This window comes from Haliotis rufescens, unplaced genomic scaffold (genome assembly GCF_023055435.1).
Source record: "Haliotis rufescens isolate VD_foot unplaced genomic scaffold, xgHalRufe1.0.p SCAF_18, whole genome shotgun sequence".
NCBI lineage: Eukaryota > Metazoa > Mollusca > Gastropoda > Lepetellida > Haliotidae > Haliotis > Haliotis rufescens.
Genome location: NW_025963868.1, coordinates 5,404,101 through 5,423,052, shown reverse-complemented (window position 1 = coordinate 5,423,052; position 18,952 = coordinate 5,404,101).

Sequence of the window (18,952 nt, the reverse complement as noted above, 5' to 3'; positions counted from 1 at the left end):
GTATTATATAATTTCATATGTATAAAGGGGCGGTCGGGTAGCCTAGTGGTTAAAGCATTCGCTCGTCACGCCAAAGACCTCGGTTTGATTCCCGTCATGGGTACAATGTGTGAAGCCCATTTCTGGTGTTCCCGCCGTGATATTGCTGGAATATTGCTAAAAGCGCCGAAAAAACATACTCACTCACTCACTCAGGGTATAAGGATCATCTTTTGTCCGACAAGGTGGGTACGTTTGAAGTTGACAAAAAGGGGAAATGTTCCCTGTCTAGGGCTAGGTTTATTCAGATTACTTTTTCTGCCAAATATGCAAGGTATGACAAATAAGACTTTTCATGACAATTCTTGTTGTGGGGTGGCAGTAGCAGTTTTATACAGACCAACAGGGTAAGTGTATTTGCATTCAATCAAAAAACCTGGTTTTCAGCAGAATATGCAAATTAGAGCACATTAGGAGCATAAAGTCATGGGGTGTGTCCAATAGGAAAGGAGACATATGTAAAGTAAATATTGGGAGACATGCCTTACTGTTTCGTTTACCCTGTCTCAGAAATGTGGCATCCATGAGAGCCACTGTAACGGTATGGGTAATCATGTATACAGGGACATTTCTGTTCACGCCACCCAGAATACTCATGCAGCCAGTTTCTCCGGTCCTGGTGGTTTAACTAGCTGCTTTACAACCATGACTGGTCTTCCGATCTCCCGGTTGACTTGTTCTGGATTTATCTGAGTTCTCCAGCTGTGGTTACAATTTGATTTGCTTGTTCTTGATCTTTATCCAGACTTTCTAGGTCTCAGACAGTTTGTTTCTTTACTTCGACTCATTCTGAGATCTTTTCAGAGATTGATGATTTCTTCTTCGACCAGGTGCAACAAGAATTCGTCCGAGTGTGTTGGTCTTCTGCGTGCTGGGTTTACTGTTGGCTGTAAGTCTCTCCATGATAGCAATGAGGAGCTATGTAGAGCAATTGTAGATGCAACAGCTCTTGTGTCATGAGGATTTTATGTCTGGGGTGGAGGCAATTGCGTTAAGTTGTAGGCACAGAGTATTGTAGATCATAACCAAAGGGGACCGGTGTTTGGGAGCGTTGTGAGAGATGGGGATAAACAATCTCTTCCAGGATCGTCGCAGGGTAGGGTTTACCAGGATGTTGGTTCTTAACAATGAGGAGTGGTCGGGTAGCATAGTGATTAAAGCGTTCACTCGTCACGACGAAGACCAGGGTTCGATTCCAGACATGGGTACAGTGTGTGAAGCCCATTTCTGGTGTCCTCTGCTTTGATATTGCTGGAATATTACTAAAAGCGGCGTAAAACCATACTCACTCACTCACTCTTAACGATGAAATCCCATCGTAGACCTATATGAACATTTCTGTAACTGTTGTTCTCAAATCAAATTCTGTTTATATCCGAGGCATATATTTAGCTGACCCTTGCAGCAGTAGCCAGGACTAGAAGAAAGATTGCCGAAGAACTTCTGCCCAAAGGGAGATCGCTAGAATGGCCGCCTTGAATTCAAGATTGTTGATTTGGAGGATCGATTCCATAGCACCAGACAATCGTCAATCTGAAGATAAGGTCTCTCATTGAATTATCGCTGAATTGGCCGTAGTTGTAACCGACTTCTCTGGTGTAGGAGCTTGTACCAACGTCAAAAGACAGAGTAACCACTACCATTGTCGAAGATGTAAAAACTGTCTGAGTGCTAATGCTACGAGTAATTGTATCTTCTTCCACCTGTCCAGAGGACATCTTCTCGAGATCAGCGTCGAAAAGAGCTCCGATCAACTGCAGTGTACAAGACAGTGTGGTCTCAGACTTTCAGTGTTGACAAACCACCTGAGATGATGACCCTTGGAAGATCAAACCCTTTTCCTGTTGATCATCTGCCTCAGGTTGGGAACATTCTCTACTACAAGAACCAGTAGGTGATGTCGAAATTGTAGAAGAAGAGTCAATAGTAGCTGAGGTGGATAAAACCAGTGGAACCTGAAGAAGGGAGACAGGACGCCGTCTGGTTGAACTATGCTATCCCGAGAAATATGCTATCCCAAGAAATCCACTATAAATAACATCCAACTGATGGTCTAGAGTTTTTACTGCGTCATTATTCGGATGTAAGATCGCAAAAACCATGTGCTTGTCCGAAGTAGTTGACTGAGAATTCGAAGTCAAAGCTATATCTTGTAAATTAAGGTTGACTATATTATTCTCGGTTTAAATGATCACACAAGGCTGGGTAATCAGGTAATGAGGATTATTTTGAAGTACGACAGTACCAGAGACAGTGCCTTGAAGGGATGTAAAGCATATCTCGAATAAACGTCTATATTCACAAGCTCCATCTTGAAAAAATGAGGAAAGATTTGCCCTACCTGGTTGATCATCGGTATACTGATGTGTAGCACTGGCGAAGACACCATGGATTCAATTCCCTTGGGCCGCAAGAAAAGCGCTGCCTATTCTTATTTTGAGGTGACGACAAAGGAGGTGCAAGGATGTTAAGACCTCATGTGTAGTCATCAAAATACTACAGTATATGCACCACATGGCTCGCTTGAGGTCAGTCTGTCCCAGCATCTCAGCCTTTGTTTATATATGTGAAACCCTTGCGCAGGAACAGGAAACTCTGCAGGCTTGCCGAACAATGTCCAAAAGCTACGCACGCAATGAGTGGTGTTGTGAGTTCCGAAGAATAACCATGTACAGGCAGTCAGTCCGGTGCAGTAGCAAAGTGAGCCCTGTATGATGCTAGACACATCCTCATATGTCAAACACCTGCTGATCATACTAATGAAAGGTCGACGGACTCTCCCGTCAAATGTTCCTGTTTGAATGGTGTAGGTTGTCCCTGGTGAGGGCGATAATACTCTTGAAGAAATATTTTGTGGGATAAGTGTAGGGTTTACAATCCATGTACACCAGGAGCAGTAGATAAAATCTGTTCCAAATTTTGAATCTCAGGCTGAGAGAGTGTCGATGATAAAGACCAGAGCAACGAGGACTGTCATAACATCTTTGAAGCATCTTGATATCGATCCTCAGGATGATGCCTGAATGACGATTCAAACCTGACGAGGAAGCGTGTGTGCATTGCTGACGCTGCCTTCTGGAAAAGTGAAGGGAAACACACAGATTGGCTATTTTGTCTCGATCGTCGTAACCTGTAGTGATAATTTCTCTTTCGTGAGCACAATAAGAAGATCCATGGCTGGGGGGCGCATGTGCTGCATCTGAGTACATCCTGCAGAGGCACAATCAGCGTAAGTCCCAACCTCCGAGTATGTATATACCAGATCCCCTGCAACTGTGGCCACCAGTACATTGTAGAAACCCTTAGACCCCTCAACACCAGACTCAAAGAACATCGGATCTCTGTTAACAAACTTGACCTGAAATCCGCTATTTCTTAACGCATCCTGAAGAACCAAAACCATAACACCACATGGGGAGCCACCAAAGTCCTGGAGACACCAGACACCAGACAGCCATGAACCGTGACCAGGGAATCTATCTGCCCAGTGCTTGGGAATTATTGCTTTGATCTTTGTCAGTGCTAATTACCTAGCTGGCTTCAGTTTGCTCTTTGCTATGTCCATTCTGTCACCTATCAGTGCTAATTACCTCTCCCATTTGCATAGTGACATTTACCTATTACTTATCTATGATACCTTCAGCGCTAATTACTGTAAAGTGTTGGCTTCCATTGCTGTTGCTAATCACTAATCAGTGCCAATCATCTTTTGGCTTCCCTTGTAAGTTTCTACCCTTCGTACTATTCCACCTTTTGTTATCTTAATAATTCTGTTGTCCTTACATGTACATATATATGCTCTCTGCCTCATGCCATTCATTCACCTGATGAAGGAGAAATCATATACTCCGAAACATTGTGTTCCTCATAATAAAGAAGTTGACATCCATATATTCTCTTCCTTATGTGTATCACTTCTCAATGCCTTTCAAAGAGCTACTTATTTCTGTAGTTACTCAGTCTACTGTAAAATAAAGGGTTATCAGTTATACACTACGGTAAGGGTTAACTTTAAACCATCAACCATCATGTCTAAACTAACACAATTAGTAGGTGTTAATTCTGCAGCTTGTGAATATGTAAGTAAGTTTTAGTGTAGATAAGGTATCATGTCTTTTCTATTTCAGCTTGTTGATTCAACAGAGGGTTGTTTCATATCCTTGTTTCCTATATATCATTAGATGTGTCCTTATCAGTATTTGCTACTGCTTCTACTGGGTCAAAGGTCAATGGTCCAATCTGTTTTACTTCCAAGAGTGTTTTTTTCTATGGTTTGCTCAATCATTAGGTCTACCTGTTGTTAGCCAATTAGCATACCTTTCAATTCAAATCCCTTTCTCACCTGCCATTGCTTGTTTTATACACACTTGCACTGCACAGCAATTCATAATGGATTAAAGATCAAGTAATCAAGATTAATAATCATAATTGATCTATATCAATCTAAACATTATGCTTTTAATAATAAAATAAATAAAATAAGATTACGGAATTATTCAACATTACGAAATGCCACGCCTGTCCGAAAATGAGCGTCTGTGAGTCTTTGGTATGCTTGAAGCAGGATCGAGTCAACGTGATGTTGCAAGACAATTTAACGTCCACAAAAAACACCATTTGGTGTTTATGGCAACCTTGGCAACAGACGAATACAGTCAGAGACCATCCTTGGAGTGGCAGACCACGCGTAAACAAAAATCGACAAGACAACTGGATTCGAACAACACACCTACGAAATCGATTTCAGCCAGCAACAGTGACTGCAAGAAGCCTTGCCTTTGACGAATATCTTCATAAACCGTACGTCGCCGCCTCAGATGTGCAGGGATTGTCGCCAGAAGACCCGTCAGAAGTCCCATTTTGACAGGAAACCACCGTCAAGCACGTCTACAGTGGTGCAGACAGCGTCTACGCTGGACGGCCATGCAGTGGGGACAAGTTCTATTCACTGACGAGTCTAGTTTTCACCTCAGCCACAGCGATCGACGGATTCGAGTTTACCGACGTCGAGGTGAACGTTACGTCAACCATTGTGTCATGGAAGAAGATCGGTTCGGGGGCGGCAGCGTTATGGTATGGAGTGGGATTACAGCAAGACAGAGGACCCGTTTGATAATGGTAGAGGGAAATCTCAATGGACAGTGCTACCGCGACGAGATCATCGGCCCTGTTGTTCTACTGTTTTTGCGTCGTCATGGCCAAGGCATTACCTTTCAACATGACAACTCCCGGCCTCATATTGCTCGACTTGTTCAGGATTCTCTTCAAAAAACAACGTAAATGTAATCCCCTGGCTGGTTCGCTCCCCTGATCGCTCACCAATCGAGCACATGTGGGATGAGAGGGATCGGCGCCTTCGACGTCAACCACGTGTTCCACAGACACTCCAGGAACTTCAAACATGATCAAGCAGATATGGACAGATATCCCACAGAGCTTTGTGCGATTTTTCATTTGAGAACTGAAAAGGCTCCTCAGCCATTCAGCCCATGCTCTGACTTGTCATTTAACAAATAAATAAAGGTCACCTCAACCACATTTCTATTGTCATTTCATTGCTGGGAAATGGATCTTAGGACATAAGATGCATAGACTATTCTGATTGTCACAGTGTTGCTCTCAATGCTGAATGTATGGGGTAAGGCCAAGAAAATGTAAATGTTTCAATTGGTGCAGGGCTTATTGTTTGATGGTTTTCATTTTGCAAATTCGTGGGAAAATCAAATATCTTTTAATTGTTTTGAAACATTTGTGAACAATTTGCACATAGCCTTGAAAATTGTTTGGGAAAAAAAATAATTATATAACCAAATTGTACATGTAATTTACAACATTTAGATTTTTATCTTGGCCGTATTTCAAACTCTGAAAAAAGAGAGTGCATTTCATTGACTTACTGTTTCATGGCTAGGGTTAAAGTGAATTCAGTTTGCAGAACGTATTGCTTGGTACCTGATCTCTTAACTATATTGGTACAAACTTTTCAGGCTGCAGGGGAGGTATTGAGGAATAAAACAGGCGTTCATCTACATGGACATTGCAACGACGTGCTGCAATGGCTGTACTGTCGCGATATGTATGCGATACCTACGTTCTCGCGACGTTTTGGTTAAACGTTGTAGCAACGTAAAAATGGACGTTGTGACAAGGTCTTGGTTTGGTTGTATTTTGGATTACGCACAACGTTGTAGCAACCAATGTGGGAGTCTACAGATTTACATTGTGACAACAGAACAACACAACGTTTTAGCAACGAAACGTCAACGTTGTCACAACGTTGTAACAACTTCGAATTGTTTGCTGGGATAACTTATAAGCCCTCATTTCTGAGGTGTCCATATTTTTCACATTTTTATATATACTCTTAAAAACAAAACAACTTGACATCGATGTAAAACCACTTTTTGCCAAATATCTAAAATAATTACATGAAATGAGAACCAAATAGGTCAAAAAGAAAGATGATGTGTCTATAAAGCGCGAAAACACATGCAAAGCACATAAACGTAGCACTTTGGCGTATCCAGACAGACAATCTCCGCACTTTGGACCCAGAGTTGGCGACAGACCAAGGTCAGGAAGACCAAGGATGACAACCCAAGCACAAGATCGATAGATCCGGCTGCGACACCTCCGAGACCGCACTACCACAGACACGTCTACAACCACACAGATCTCTGGGGTACGCAGAATATCAGATCAAACGGTACGCAACAGACTGAGTGAGGCTGGACTTTTTGCACGAAGTTGGATTGACGCGTTCGCAGAAGGAATCCACCGCCCCAAACACTTCCGGCGATTCTTGATGCATCTATGGGTCGTCGGTGTCAAGCGGTGATTGATGCACGTGGTGGGCACAACCGATACTGACATTTTCTGTACCCCTGTGACATTAACTGTATTGTGTATGTGTGTCTGTCTAGGTGACACGATTAATGTTTGAACGTTGTGTACATTGATCTTCAAACAGTGTTTCAATTGTTTTCTGTGTCCTATTTTGAAACAATCGCATTGTATTACATTTTGAAAGTCAGTGTCAAGTTTCTTTTTTTGAAGAGTATATTTTTAGGACAAAACGTGATCCGTGTAGATCTGCCTTTTTTTGTTATGTAAAACAAATTCTTGTCTTAAAATGAGAAAAGGAAACATTCAGACGAATTTTTTTTTATCCTATTGATTCACGAAAAAACAGTTGAAATATACAGTGGTGACTTTTGTACCTAAACTTTCTAATAATTTGTTACCCAAATGGGTATGTGATTTTGTAGATCTACCTAGAATTATTTCAAAGATATACATTATTTTTGGTGTCTTAAACAATACATTCTAACTTAGGTTGAACCAACTTAACTGGCCCCTTCTTCAGTGACAAGACGTCAATTTTCTCTCAAAACTAAACAATCAATTTCAAAATCACAGTCATAATCATATTAGGAACTTGATGAAATAGTTTATTATATGTTCTGTTCATCTACATGAAAACATAAATATAATTATAGATCTATTGTCTTATTTTCTTAGGTACAAATTCACAAAATATTTTGGGTACAATTTAATTTGTTTTGGGTACAAAATCACATATGGGAGCCTAGACTCTATATATATTTACACTACCTCGTCCTGTACCAAAATTATATTGGTTCAGAGGACGAGAGGTTCTCGGAAAGTTTTCAACAACAGTTTTAATATTTTAAATTGTTCTTTTTGTAATGTTAGACCAATAACAATTTTATGTTGTAATTATTATGGCATATCAAAACGTTATATCGCTCTCCGTTGCGTTCGTTTTCAGAAAATATTTTAAAATTAAAATCATCCATTACGCTTTCGGATTTAGACGATCGCAAAGAAATATGAAGGAGTGAAGACTGCTCTCCAGATCAATTAATAGGAAATAGTTGACGAAAAATAGTAAATTATGTATTTTTTTTTTAATTTGAATCTATTTCGGAATTTCTTTATGAAAGCTTACCAACTTTTGCATATTTTGCTTCCATGTGTCACATGCGGTGCCTGCTTCCGGTTTCAGATATGATAGCTAAAATTGCAAGTGTTTTGATTATTTCTCGTAAACTGCATTATTTTGCTATTGAATGGTTTACCTAGAATGTATATCAGTTCAGATTTTGCGTATCATCCAATATTTGTCATTTTTCGCAGTGTTTGTTGACTTTGTTCAACTCAACAAATCGCGAGTTAGGCCACGCCCAAACGTATCACCGACGTTTGTCGGCTTGTCAATGTGTCCGAACGTTTATCAAACGAAATCATTTGCAAACTCTTTATAAATGATTTTTTTTACAAAGATTTATACATACGTGTCAATAATGCTAGAAACTTAAGTTAGATGTATCAAAATGATTGTAATAGTATAACGGGATAACTATGGATGTGGAGTTGTTTGTTTACCGCCGTTGCCATGATCGTACAAGTTCCATCCAATCGATGATGTTACGATTCAGATTGTTTTTGTTTACAATAAGTTACACCGAAAGTTGATATTTTTTAGAAATTAAGGAACATGAGAGTTTTCCTTTCGTCAAAAAAATTATGGTAGTTGTGTGCCGAGAAATTTGGCCGAAACATTTTTAACTCGCGATATTTTCTTTTTGAGGTAAATAAATGACTCAAAGTTTTGATATTGAGCAAGCTGAGGATTTATGCATGTCATAGTAATTTAAATGTTACGCAAAGCCTTCTTGGTAAATAGATATGGCGAGTTTCATTTGGGAGTGTCGTTATGCTATTCGCCTGTCGAATGGGTTCGACATCAGATGCACGGGAAGTGACACCTCTGTCGAATGGGTTCGACGTTAGCGTGCAGAGCTTTAAGGGATAAGATAAGGGACAAGTGAATAGCACTATCGTGGTAAACTTAATGGGTCAACTTAATGTCACACAAGTCAAAAGATACACATCTACTTCATCATCCATGCAAGGGGGGCACGGGTGGCCCAGTCGTCTAAGGCGCCGCGATTCGCTGTGCAGAGTTGCGTTCCTTGGGCACGCCAGAAACCTATGATTGTGGGTTCGAATCCCGATTCGCCCCGATTATGTTTCTAGGTTTGTCAGCACCATACCCGTGCTCGTGGGTTTCAGCGAAGTGGTAAACGTCTGAGACATGCATCACTTCGGGCTTTCCTCCCACATTAAGCTGACACGCCGCGATATAACTGGAATAGTGTTAAAAGCGGCGTAAAACCCAACTCACTCACTCACTCATCCATGCAAGAGAGAAATATCTGAAAGCCGGCAGCAAATCCTAAAATATTTGTACACAATTAGATTGGCCACCAGCAGAGTTCAGGTTGCATCAACAGAAAAGGCATGGGGCCCAATCAACGCGGAATTGGCGATGCTATACATGGTTGTCAATCCTCGACCCATGAACTACAGTTTCAACACTTTCAAGCATGAACTACAGTTTCAAGCAGCCTTCACAATCTCTAACAGCAATCACACCAATGTACCAAACGTTGGTTTTTGTTTGGATTAGACGGGTTTGAACCTAACACTAGCCCACTAGTACAGGGCTAGTTCAAATCCCTGTGGGCAGGTACATATTTCCAAATTTCCCTGTTGTTTTAACTTTAAAAAGGCACTTTATCTTTACTCAGCCTAGTAAAGCTTTTGAGTTTACTCCTAACCCTTCCCTGTAAAATTTTGCCACAGGCAGCATTACCACTTTCCTCATGTTTGTTATCAGTGTATTTGGAGCCACCGATTCTCAAAGTGCTGATTGAACAAATCAGCTGGAGGAAATCAACTAGCCCCAGATGTTAATATTTTTCCAGTTTTACAATAGAATCTTCCACAAACTTGAGCCACACATATCAAAGAAGATAAGCTGTTAGAATACCTGGATTCCTATCTATTGTTAACTAAGCCAGTATTTTTTGTTATGGTTTCATAGAAGGATTCACTTACATAACACGGTTTCCAGAGAGGCCAGTTTAGTTTGTTTGCTAGAATCAGCGCAATATGGAACAAAGTGTACTTGAGAAAATGTGAATCAAGTAAAGTATAGACAAAATGGACGGTCCATATCATACCACACTTTTAACGGTTATGCATGGTAAATCCTCATGATATTCACTTGCCTGGAATCAAGTTCTTGCACACATATTATATCAGCAAAGCATTATGATTCGCATGTGGTACAAGTAGCTCAATATTTTGAAAACAAAATCCACCTTCATCAAGTGGATAGTGCAAAGAAAGGTACATTCCCAAGGGGAGTTAATGCATTACTCGGACGACTTTCTATGCTGAGGATCTGGAATGGATAATTCTGAATGCCAATAAGTCCTGTCTATATTACTAGCAACTTGCAAGAATTACGAATCCCAATAGCCAGCCACAAAATAGTAACACCAACCCCATTAATAAATTCCCTTGGAATTCAGCTCGACACAGTAAGAATAGAGTGAACCATAGCAGCAGTCGAAAGTCTTCTTTTGTCTCTAAATCACATGGGTAGGGCCATTCCCATAGGCAGGGCCTTCCTTCGGAGATCAAATGATTCGATTTTGTGATATTATGAAGCCTCATCATATCATCATAAGGTTAGGGTTACAAGAAATATGAAGGATGACTTTCTGATTTGGCGTTCATTCCTAGACAGTCTCAATGGAATGTCAATATTTCCGGATCAATGCTGGATTACAAACAGACATCAGGAGACAGCACATGGGTTCGGAGCATACTTTCCAGGATGCTGGACTAACGGCTCATGGGCGGAGCATTGGAAGAAGATAGGACTAACATGGATTTTCCATTGGACTAACATCCCATTTCAGTCTAAGTTGCGCTCAACATTTGGGCTGACGAGCCCAGGAGCAAAAAAATAATAATAAACAGGGATAACCAGGCATTTGTTTCCATATTGAACAAGCAGTGAACTTCATAAGAGAAGACTATGCAGTTTGTTGGGCAGTCTGTCCTTCATTGTCTCAACATTAATTTATTAGTCAAAGATTAGTATAAATACTTTTTTTTAAATAACAACAAATATGTTCCTTATCTGATGTTTCGTCAGCTGAAATCAGAAGCCAGAACCAAACAAACACCAGTTCCCAGGAATCTGTGGATTATCTAAAATCTGACGCCTTTGGGGCACTAAAAACACCAGTGGCGAGCAATGCTCAACATACCTACGTAGCTGCATTAAGGTTAACATAAACTATCTCTGATTTGGACTGCACCCGTAGATGAAATTTCATGTTTCATAGCCAGTATGTCAAGGACAGTTACCTCCAGCTTTGCACTGCTCAGCTCTTGCCAGACATCACAAAATTAATACTGTCCTTCAGACAACTTTTTAGTTTGCAAATGCATGCGGGGATAAAGGAATACAGCAGCTCTGATGATGACACCCAACGCTAGACACCCAGTCATAACTGACATGTTAAAGAGACTACCTACTGCCCTCCAGTTTGTGTGTACATAAGATTACCAATCTTCTTTACAGCCAATTTGCCAAGTCACGTCACTAACCACACATCTGTCTTTACGCTCAGCCCAACCAGGCCAGTTCTTCATCCATATGAATGGTAAGCCTGTCATCATATATCAGTACCTACAACACACACTTATTTAGGATTGGAGCCGCTTCATATGCGGTAACACAGGGAATACCACATAACATACTGTGCACATGGGGTAGCTGGAAATCTCTGTATATGCTTAGTACATTCACAGAAATATGTTCTAACAGCTTTTTTCTGACGGAAATATGGTAAGTCGGCTCCAGTCTGATCTGCAGGGGTCACTGAAGAACTGTTTTAAGGCCAGTGGGATTGGACCTGAATCCTCAGAAGTATTGACTCAGCATAAAATGGTACGAAATAAGACAATTGAAGTTGAGCTCATTGCTGCCATTCCTACAACAAAAATCAAGACGCAGTCCTCCATCAGCTTGGTCCCTCCTTCATTTGGGAAGTAGTGGAATCATGGATGTGCTACAAATGGTGAGTTGGGATCTTACAAAAATTCACATGATGCCCTACATGCACATCATATGGTTAGATATTCTGCAGAGAGTCACATGGTGGGGTATACCAGACGGCAGAGAGAAAGAGTGCAAAGGAAGAGATTTCACCGATTCGGAAGAGAGGTGGCCTCGACCTTGAAAGGTGTGTTCACGGGCACAATGAAATATACATAGCCCACAGGTTTCTTCAGACAGGTTGGCACCCACCTGTCAGACATTGGCAATGACATATTTGTTTACTCCTTTGAAGAGGGTCTTGCAGTATTTGCTGATTTATTCGGTATGGACGCACATTTCCAATCTTGTTTCATTTGTATTTCTGGTCTTATGCTTAATCCACAGGGGTAAGAGCTTGCCATAAAGCAAGCTCAGTGGCGGAGGTCGTAGCAAGCATAACACGTTTCTCACAAAATGTAAGTAAGTTGAACCTCAACGTACATGCTGCACCTCATGAAGTGTACCACAATCACAGAGGATGGCAGTGTATCTAATGACACAGAATTGACTGGAGCTCGCGCCTCAGGTTGTGTTTAGCCACGGAGGATGAACTGAACTGTGTATATTCCAGCCCATTTGGTCACAATGTGTATTGTTTCGACCATTTGGTCATGATGTGTATATTTCCGACCGATATGGTAATGATTTTGTAGTTACTCCATTGCATAATCTGTGTACTGTGTATTACTGCTTGTCACGACTTCTGCCTGTATTGGGGGCGGTCGGGTAGCCTAGTGATTAAAGCGTTCGTTCACCACGCCGAAGACCCGGGTTCGATTCCCGGCATGGGTACAATGTGTGAAGCCCATTTCTGGTGTCCCCCACCAGGATATTGCTAGAATATTGCTTAAAGCGGCATCAAACCATACTCACTCACTCACTAACTCCGCCTGTATTGTTATGTAATGAAGCTGTGCATGTATTTTGCCACTTAGTATGCTTCATGTTACCTTTTGAATTAATTCATTCACAACTAAACTAAACATGTAAAAAATAATTTAGTCCACATATAATACACATTCTACAGTCTATATATGCCATGAAAAAAATAACATAACGTTTTAGTTTATTTACTGTCTACGGGATAACATTATCAGTAGTTAGTTACATGTAAACAGAGAGTCATACTGTGTTCACGTCCTATTAATGTAGCACTGTCTACTGGTCAACCTTGCGCCAGGAGGACCCTGGTTCCTTGGTGTCTCTGGTGTCTAGGATTTCTTCGGCTGAAACCACTTTTATCCATGTCCAGACCTTGTTATCAGCGTCACGAATTGATGCAGCTTCCCTACTCAGACTCTTCTGTCTCTTCTTTAGAATGGCTGGCAGATCAGTTTGAATACTGTTTCTCTTAGTAGTGTCCTGGCTCCAAAGACACCTTCCCGATCGGGCATATAGATGATTATTGTTAGGGGTTATGTAGGGTACTGCGTTTTTTTCTGATACTCTGATTAAGGGAGACGATGTATCACCTGAAAGTATATTTTAGTTAATTTAAGGGAAGTGCCCGAACCACCAGTATTGTATTATCTGCTGGGCATCTCAGAATACAATAGATGAGCAAGTTTCGCTTCTTGTCATAGATTTCTTTGAATATGATGGCTTCTTTCTGCTGATAGCTTTTCACATAGTTTCTTGATTATGCTTTCGTGATTTGCAACGTCATGTTCAATTCCCCTCACATTTTCTTTCAAGTCAGAAACTTCCCGTTTTAAAGAGTTATTTGAATCGCAAACTTCATCTTTTGTACTCAGAAGCATTAACAATCTCCTAATGCTAGCCATATTACCGAAAGGTACGGAGTGTCCAACATGTATCTTGATTCACAGAAATTTTAAAAGTCATAAGATTTGGCAAATTCACAGAAATATATACCAAATTAAAAAAGGTTTACCCCACTTCCTTTGTTTTCTGATGTTTGTAGTTAGTATTCAGTTTGTTCTATTTATCCATCGGTTCTCTGTGTGTTGGCGAAAAACGGGCCAATCATGTTCAACCGGAAATCACCCACGGAACATTTCATTTGTTGTGCCATCGAGGACATCGGAGACCTGATTATATATGGATAGTGCGCCTGAGGCAGATCCAAACCTGCATGTGTTAATATGCCTACAGAATTGTCGCCCGAAACCAATACTATACTTAGATTGATCAGCTATACTTCAACCTCTTCCTCAACCTCCTGGAAGTTCTTTCATTTTTATAGTACTGTCTTAGAGCACGCAATGGAGTCAAAAACTTAAGATATCAGGAAGATGCGATCGTCACATTTTTGGCCACAGAATCCCATATGAGACCCATGTGAACCTCAGCATCTGGGTTACGTCCAAAGCAAATATTTCGCCAATACCAGCTGCAGTAGCCAAGCGAATTGTCTTTAAAGTCAGTGGCACGCTGACAATCAACTTGAAGAATTAAAAAGTTCTGTCCAACGGACAACTGGAGTGTGTTGATCTCATCTTGTTTATGTAATGAGCCACTGAAATTTGGCTGTGGGGATCAGGGTTTGTGGCTGCTGATGTTCAAATCTTGCCCTTGAGCCTGCCCACACACCAGGTCATCCATGTCAGCTCCCCAACTTCTCAGTGATGCATCAACAAACAGGAGGTTTGCAAGTCCTACAAAGAGAAATGGCTGGTGTTCAGAATGAATAGGGATGTGCCGGTATGCATCCTGTGCCATGAAATCCACCGGATGGATGGTTAGTGAGAGATGACATCCTGAAGTATGGCAGAACATCTGGCTGAAAATCTATAACTTGTGATCCATTCACATTCTGTTGAAATTCTTGGAAACAAGCAATACCCTAGGAAATAGCCTGGCGTAAGCTGGCCCAAAGGCTTTTCTCACGCCACTTACTTTCTGAGAAGAATGGCGGCGTTGGTGGCAAACAGGATGGCAGAATCCTTGAAGTAGTGGCAGACAGGGACATGGCCATGTTCAAAATATTAGACATGCCCTCCACATATGCAGCTACCTGAAATGATGCTGATAACAAGTCTAAAGCGATGGCCATAAGTGCCTTGTCATTCATCTTCGTGTGTCCGTTCACCACAATAGACCTGGCAGGGGAACTCAGGTTCACATCAGGTTCTGGGAAAGGTGGTGCGGCCAGTGTAGATGATGTCATTGGCATAGAAGTGTCAGTCGGCAGGAAAGCCTAAGCCACCAAAGGAGGCATTCTTTCAAACTGTAGAAGGACCCAATGAACCTGACTGTAAAACCAAAGATAGCACTAATCCTTGAAAAAGGGTGGCTGATTATGCTGCAACCCAAAAGCGATAAAAATAGCATGTAGTTGATTTTGATAAACAACGCCAGCAGTATGACAAGGTTTAGATTGATCCTATGTTTCATATGTCAGTGGTCAGGTAACATAACTGCATTATATTGTGAGCATTGGCTCGATAGAGTGCAGCAACCACGTTAATCAGTTAAAGCCCGATCTCCGGTAGTATCTACCACACTCTAGTGGGCGGAGCTTATACAAGTGATCTGACAGGTCAATATGACGTCTGATAACACATCCATTTCATTGGTTAATGCGTAAACGGTTGACGTCATGTTAACACCCACCCACGTCGGTCGTTTGACAACAAGGACGTAAGTTTTAATGGTAATATAAATATCTACCAAACGATTCCAAGACTGTTCAACAAACGCGTACATCTTTGGTTTCAAAACCTACCTGCCATGTCGTCTTCACATCTTCATAAAATGATACCGTGGAATGTCCACGATTTATCCAACACAGTCCAACACACAAATTATAGTTCTAAATCTCTGGACGAGAGCGTGATACGTTTGTCGTGATGTATATGAGCAGTGTAAATGAACAAGAAACATAATATGTGTTGGGGCACCAATCGTTATCCTACGGTGTAGGGTATATATGTTACAGGAAACAAGTATAATCAGTGATTAAGTCTAATGTCTGAAAATTTCAGTGATTATGTCTAATAACTGATTCACTCGGTGCTTATGTCTAATTACTGAATCTTCAGTAATTAGACATAATCACTGAAATGAACCAAGGGATTTTATACTTGTTTACTAAAAGCATATTCCTGCCTTGTTTTTATAATGTGTGCTAGTTTTGAAATTAGATTAGCTATCAAAGTAAATACAACCTCCTGTAACCAGATACCTTACACAAAAATCACAGAAATAAGCTTAAACAGTTCAATCTTTTATTTCATAAAATGGAATGACGTGAATGGTATGACGTGAATGGTATGACATGAATGGTATGACCAATAGCAGTCAGATGGACACTCAGGAATGTTTGTTTGCACATGAAAGACTTGAATGACATCTAGAATTACATTGCATCTTGGCCTTAAAACATTTGCAGCGATTGGTCTGACACCGTTTAGTTCCAACACATTTACACCTTAAAAAGCCTTGACCACCACAGACTGAGTCAAGTAGAACCGCTTGACGCAAAGAAAGTGTTCGATCGGTATTGAAATCGTCAGCATTATACAGTTTGGTGACACATACATCAAACTGCTTACGGGAATATTTCCCATTTAGCACACCACCCTTGACTGCAATTGTGAACATGTCATTGTCACTACACTCAATAACTACACCAATTATGTTAAGTGGATCACCTCTTCCTCTGTCGACATGGGGGATAGGAACAGTTACATTGTCTCCAACACTTACAGGCCCCAAAACACGTTTGCTGCGTTTCACCATGCGCTGGGCTTGTTCTTCTTGTGCTTCTCTGGCTCTTTTTCTGTTCTGCATGATGCTGTTAAGTTGTGCTGCTACTTGATCTTCCTGGGAGGCGGGCGATGTTTGAGTAGATACTTCTGACGCGTCACTTGATAATGGAGTGGGCTCTTCTAATGACTTGTCAGCATTTGAAACAGGAGATTCAATGGCCGAAAGTAGATCATCTTCTGACTGCTGTCGCTGAAGAACTTCATGTGGGAGGGTTGAAGATGCAAGGCCAGTCCGAACATCAGATCCGAAGAGAGCTGCAAATGGTGAGGTTTTGATACCACTGTGGAGACTTGAATTCTTCTGAAACTGGACGAACTTAAGTCCTACAGTCCAATCACTGGTGTCATTGTCTCCAAGCCAAGCAACTAGAATGTCTTTAATGTCACAGTTCGCCCTCTCTACAGAACCTTGGCTTTAGGGATGTCAAGGCTTTCCGTGCACGATCACCAATGAGGGCCACATAAGTTTCAAATCAGTTACAACCTGTGCTGTAAATTCAGATACATTTTCACTTTGGAGCACACAAGGAGCGCCAAGTAGGAGAAATATGTCCAAAAGTTGATAGGCGACTTCAGAAGCACGTTTAGGCGACTTCAGAAGCACGTTTAGGCGACTTCAGAAGCACGTTTAGACGTTAGGGGACGCAACACAACAAACTTGGTAAGATGATCTTGGTAAACCATGATCCACTTATACTGGCCTTGACTCATTGACTGCATGTCGAAGAGGTCCACTTGAGCCCTTGAATTAAAGTCCTTGGAAAGAATGGGCTTGACAACGGTCCCCTTGTTGGTTGGTCGCTTCCTCTTCCGCTGGCACTCCGTACACATGGATTTGAAGAGGGAGATTTCAGTAATTAGACATAACCACCGAATGAATCAATTATTAGACATAATCACTGAAATTTCCAGTTATTAGACTTAATCACTGATTATACTTGTTTCCTGTAACATATATGCAGTTTATAAATAGCATTTCTCACAATATATACGGCAATCGGTGATGTCAACAATGTTTTTCTTCGTTGTATTCGTCTTGCCTCATCTGGAATCTGGATGACAGCGATCGTGTAAAAAAAAATGGTAATGGTCAAATATATTTACAAGTGATCAAAGTAGTTTCTCGTCGTTAGTCTCACTTGTCCGATGAAGCTCTTCATGCCAAAGTAACTCGATCCGTGAAACTTGGCGGGTCCCAGTGACCCAGATCCCTGTTCATAGGCATGCCAAGTGTCATTTGCATAAGGCCATCCATATTTTTTGGATATGTTTCTCCCCTCAAGCCCCAACTAACCAGAGAGCGGGCGGACGAAATAAAATATATTTCTTATAAAAAAATGTCTTTCAATAATGGTGTAAGTTATTTTATGAACAAAGGTTCAACACTTGGTACTAGAATCTAGTCTATGAATTAATTAATGATGTAGATCGAATCGCTTTGCTTCGGAAACGAATTTTTAATAAACAACTGAACAAAGATAAAGTTGACCTGGTTCTTTTATGACGGTGCAATGGCAGATCTAGTAGTATTTCTTTTATTAGAGGGGGCACGGGTGGCCCAGTCGTCTAAGGCGCCGCGATTCACTACGCAAAGATGCGTCCCTTGTGCACGCCAGAAACCTGTGATTGTGGGTTTGAATCCCGGTTCACCCCAATTATGTTTATAGGTTTGTCAGCACCATACCCGTGCTCGTGGGTTTCACCGAAGTGGTAAACGTCTTAGACCTGCATCACTTCGGGCTCTCCTCCCACACATTAAGCTGACACGCCGTGATATAACTGGAATAATGTTAAAAGCGGCGTTAAACCCAACTCACTCACTCACTCTTTTATTAGATCGGTGCGAAATCCACAGCGGCAGCAAAATTGAGACACGAAAACATTATATTATTTCACGTCGGAATGGAGATAAAAAAATATTAAAATATGGATAGCCTCACAGACTTCGAAACGATGTTCAGATAAATATTTGTTTAGATTAATTCTGTCATGTGCGTGAATATGGGTTTCAACATTATTAGAACAAGCTTACATTTAGGTCGCTGGCTACTTCGGCATTAACACATGTTTTGTCTCGAACCTCAAAGCAACAATGTTTCTCTCAGATAGATACATTTTTCTCTCCATCCATGACGAACATCTGTCATAACGTCAATGCCACAACAATCTTCCTGGGCAGTTGAATTCAACA